This window comes from Manis javanica, chromosome 2 (assembly GCF_040802235.1).
Source record: "Manis javanica isolate MJ-LG chromosome 2, MJ_LKY, whole genome shotgun sequence".
NCBI classification, from domain to species: Eukaryota; Metazoa; Chordata; class Mammalia; order Pholidota; family Manidae; genus Manis; species Manis javanica.
In genome coordinates, this window is record NC_133157.1 from 100,869,505 (window position 1) to 100,874,915 (window position 5,411).

Below are 5,411 nucleotides of genomic sequence, written 5' to 3' on the forward strand. Positions count from 1 at the left end.
CAGGGAAGAAGGAGAAAAAGGACCATAATGAGAATGTTCCAGGCGGACGGAACTATCATGTGCACAGTTGGTACAGTTGGAATATAAGGTGTAAGAAGTTGAGTAGCCAGAGGTGAGTTTGGAGAGAGAAACCAGGCTCTACTTGTGAATATTCCTCCTAGCCCTGGTAAGGAAGGACGGACTTCATCTTAAGGTCAATAGAAGTAATTAAAGGGTTTTAAAGCAGGAAGTAAAGGTTCAGATTTATATCATATATTTGAAAGATCATGTTAGATGATTGTGGAGAAAGAACTCTAGTGTTACTAGAATGGAGGCAGAAAAATGTATTGGAACACAGTTACAGGCAATAGGGAAAAAGAGAAATGGGTGGACTTGAAAGATTTTTAACACATGGAATTCAATGGGACCTGGTGTCTAGGTGGGTTTGTGAGGACAAGGAGAGGAAAAAAATCCAAAAACATTCCGACTTTCTAAATACCCACCAGTATCTGAACCCACATATCTGCTTTATTACCTAGTAACTTAGATAAATCATAGAGATGATTCTTTTCTTTTCGTAGTTTTAGCTATTCTCTAGAGCTAGCTGAACTATTTTCTTCTTCGAGTAAATTACTTCTTTCTCAATCAATATTATATACTTGTGGTTCATGTGTCTTGGGAAAATGGATTTCTATCCTAGGAATTAAATAAGTTTGTCTATGGTTGGTAACCATGAACCCAAAGCCTACAATGGCAATAAGTAAATATCTACTGATAAAACTGACTGAATGAACCAATCAAAAGACATAGAGTTACAGAATGGATAAAAAAGCAAGACACATCTATGTGCTGCCTACAGAGATTCATTTCAACCCAAAGACATACACAGACTAAAAGTGAAGACATGGAAAAAGATATTTCACACAAACAATAGGGAGAAAAAAGCAGATGTTGCAGTACTTGTATAAAACAAAATAGAGTTCAAAACAAAGAAATTAATAGACAAAGAGGGACATTACATAATGATAAAAGGGTCAGTCCAACAAGAGAATATGACCATTATAAATATCTATGCACCTAACACAGGAACACCTACATATGTGAAACAAATACGAACAGACTTAAAGGGGGAAATAGAATGCAATGCTTTCATTTTAGGAGACTTCAATACACCACTCACTCCAAAAGACAGAGCAACCAGACAGAAAATAAGTAAGGACACAGAGGCACTGAACAACACATTAGAACAGATGGACCTATTAGACATCCATAGAATGCTCCACCCAAAAGCAGCAGGATATACATCCTTCTCAAGTGCACATGGAACATTTTTCAGAATAGACCACATACTAGGCCACAAAAGAGCCTCAGTAAATTCAAAAAGATTGAAATTGTACCAACCAACTTCTAAGATCACAAAGGTATGAAACTATAAATAAGTTGTATGAAGAAAACAAAAAGGCTCACGAACACATGGAGGCTTAACAATATGCTCCTAAATAACCAATGGATCAATGACCAAATAAAACAGATCAAGGAATATATGGAGACAAATGAAAACAGCAGTGCAATGTCAAAACTTCTGTGGGATGCAGTGGAAGCCGTTCTAAAGGGAAAGTATATAATCCAGGCCTTTTAAAAGAAGGAAGAACAATCCAAAATGAAGTCTAAATTCACAATTATTGAAACTGGATAAAGTAGAACAAATGAGGCCCAAAGTTAGTAGAAAGAGGGATGTAATAAAGATCAGAGAAGAAGTAAGTAAAATTGAGAAGAATAAAACAATAGAAAAAATTAATGAAACAGAAGTTGGTTCTATGAGAAAATAAACAAAATAGATAAACCGCTAAACAGACATATCAAGAAAAAAAGAGAATTTACATACATAAACAGACTCAGAACTGAAAAAGGAAAAATCATTATTGACACTACAGAAAGACAAAGAATTATGAGAGAATACTATGAAAAACTGTATGCTAACAAATTGGATAACCTAGAAGAAATGGACAACTTTCTAGAAAAATACAACCTTCCAAGGATAACCACGAAGAAATAGAAAATCTGAACAGACCGATTACCAGCAACGAAATTGAATTGGTAATCAAAAAACTACCTAAGAACAAAACACCTGGACCAGATGGTTTCACTGCTGAATTTTATCAAACATTTAGTGAAGACCTAATACCCATCCTCCTTAAAGTTTTCCAAAAAGTATAACAGGAGAGAATACCTCCAAACATATTCTATGAAGCCAGTATCACTCCAATACCAAAACCAGGCAAAGACACCACAAAAAAAGAAAATTAAAGAGCAATATCCCTGATGAACATAGATGCAAAAATACTCAACAAAATATTAGCAAACCAAATTCAAAAATGCATCAGAAAGATCATCTATCATGATCAAGTAGGATTTATTCCAAGGATGCGAGGATGGTACAACATTCGAAAATCCATCAACATCATTCTCCACATCAATAAAGAGAAGGAAAAAACCACATGATCATCACCAGAGATGCTGAAAAAGCATCTGACAAAATTCAACATCTATTCGTGATTAAAACTCTCAACAAAATGGGTATAGAGGGCAAGTACCTCAACATAATAAAGGCCATATATGACAAACCCACAGCCAACATCATACTTAACAGCAAGAAGCTGAAAGCATTTCCTTTAAGATCAGAAACAATACAAGGATACCTACTCTGTCCACTTTTATTCAACATAGCTCTGGAGGTCCTAGCCATGGCAATCAGACAACACAAAGAAATAAAAGACATCCAGATTGGCAAAGAAGAAGTTAAACTGTTACTGTTTGCAGAGGACATGATATTGTACATAAAAAACCCTAAAGAATCCACTGCAAAAATACTAGATCTAGGGGCAACTCCCTGGGAGGCAGACACGGGCATACCGGCTGGTGCTGGTCACCGAGGGGCAGGCTGTCCCCGTAGGTCTGGGAAGGAGGTCGGTGGCCCCAGCGAGTGCCAGTCAGCTTTAAAAAAAAGGTAAAACTCACTTCTGTCTATACTGAATAGCAAAAAATAAGTGACTTCGGCCACTGCAAATCATGGCACTACCATTCCGGAAGGACTTAGAGAAGTACAAGGACCTGGACGAAGATGAGCTCCTTGGTAATCTGTCAGAAACAGAACTGAAACAACTGGAAACTGTTTTGGATGATCTTGATCCTGAGAATGCCCTTCTGCCTGCAGGGTTCCGGCAGAGGAACCAGACGTCAAAGTCCTCCACGGGGCCATTTGATAGAGAACATCTCCTTTCATATCTGGAGAAGGAAGCATTGGAGCATATGTGCCCTATACTGGAGAAAAGAAAGGGAAAATATTTATCCCTAAACAGAAACCTATACAGACTTTTGCAGAAGAAAATGTATCTCTTGATCCAGAATTAGAAGAAGCTTTGACAAGTGCTTCTGATACAGAACTATGTGACCTCGCAGCTATTCTTGGTATACACAACTTGATAACAAATACACAGTTCTGTAATATAGTGGGAAGTAGTAATGGTGTCAACCAAGAAAATTTTTCAAATGTGGTGAAAGGTGAAAAGATTCTTCCAGTATTTGATGAGCCACCAAATCCAACCAATGTGGAAGAGAGCTTAAAGAGAATTAAAGAAAATGATGTTCATCTTGTTGAAGTTAATTTGAGTAATATAAAGAATATCCCAATTCCAACCCTAAAAGATTTTGCGAAGGCTTTGGAAACCAACACACATGTGAAGTATTTCAGTCTTGCAGCCACCTGGAGCAACGACCCTGTTGCTCTTGCTTTTGCAGATATGCTAAGAGTGAACAAAAATTTGAAGAGCTTAAATATGGAGTCCAACTTTATTACAGGAGTTGGGGTTCTAGCACTGATTGATGCCTTAAGAGATAATGAAACACTGATAGAGCTCAAGACTGACAACCAGAGGCAGCAGTTGGGGACCTTGGAAATGGCCAAGATGCTTGAGGGAAATACAAATATCCTTAAATTTGGCTTTCAGTTTACGCAACAGGGACCCCGAACTAGGGCAGCTAATGCGGTAACAAAAAACAATGACTTAGTTCGCAAGAGACGAGTTGAAGGAGACCACCAATAAGTTAACCAAGATATTATCTTTGGAAGACTTAAGAAGGTCACCAAGGGTCATGATGGTGATATCAAATGTAACATTTTCCTGGGTAGAAGGGAAAAGACTGGAAATTTTTTTTTTAACTACATATATCTTTTTTCTAGTTTAAGTTGTTAACCAGCTTCAAATTGTAAAATCAGTAGGTGTTACTTTGTATTTTAAAGCATTATTTCTACTTTCTGCTAAAATTAGTTTTAATTTAGCTTAATTGAATTGTTTATGATGAGGCTTGGATAGAAAAATACAATTGTAAAAAAGTTTAGGAAGTCATTTTTACAGAACAATATAAACACTTTAAGGACCAATCTTTTTTAAATCAAAAAGGGATATTGCTGTATCAGAATTACTGTTGCACTCTTAGGTACCAAGGCACTTCAAAGCTTTTCTTATTTCGTGACATGGAGACTTTTCCATGTTTTAGAATACATAAACTTGGCAAAGAGTGTGCTTTTTGCTTCTATCAAGAAAGCAAAATGTTAGAATTTTTAAACAGACAACTCAAACTCTGATAATCTGTTTAGAAGAAAAGTAGACCTCTAGGGGAAGGAAGATGGTCACTGAGCACCCCTGGCTGCTGCACTTGTCTTACGTGTTTCAGCCAACGCCTGGAGCTTTTTAAATGAAGTCATCAGCTCGGCTGGGCTGCATACATTTTTAAAGTATAGTTATGTTTATGTCTAAATTCATTACAGGTTTTCATTTTAATAATGGGGTGTTATTTTTGTGAAAACTCATAGTAGAAGCATCTGAATAGGAAAGCTATTTCTTTCCCTATTAAAGGTTTACAGCCAATTCTTGGTTACTTAGGGTTAAAGAAAATAAGCTGTTATTAAACACATGAAATCAAAGATAACTAACATGGAGTTAGAGGAGTATGCAAAGTGGTCATTTAAACTGATGGTTGCTGTAAATTAGGAACTAGCATGCATATAAATTGTGTTGCACAGTATAGTGAAACATTCCTACATGCCAGGCAGTATTTAATCACCATTTGTTAGAAATTTTTTAACCAATAAGGAAAACTGCTGTTCTTCTTAAGTCTTAATCTTGTTTCCTTTCATCATGTACTTCTTTGTCCGTATTGTGTAAAAGTTATTTGTCATAACAAAAGATGTCTTCCTCTCTGAGTATTAAAGTGAACAACTGAGCAGTGTTCTGTGGTGGGAAGGCTGCCTCCAGAACCAGCAGCAGTAGAGGGCTTGGACTTGTATCCCTGCCATCCCTGGGCAGCCCCTGCAGCAGAATATGGCAGAGGCATTCCAGCTACAGAAGATGGGCATGGGCGGGAGGAATCTA

The 5,411-nt window shown here is 37.0% G+C and overlaps 1 pseudogene; it reads left to right on the forward strand.

The window, feature by feature from the left end:
* Positions 1–2,865: 2,865 nt before the first annotated feature.
* LOC118970936 (tropomodulin-3 pseudogene) lies at positions 2,866–4,487 on the forward strand (annotated as a pseudogene).
* The last annotated feature ends 924 nt before the right edge of the window (positions 4,488–5,411 follow it).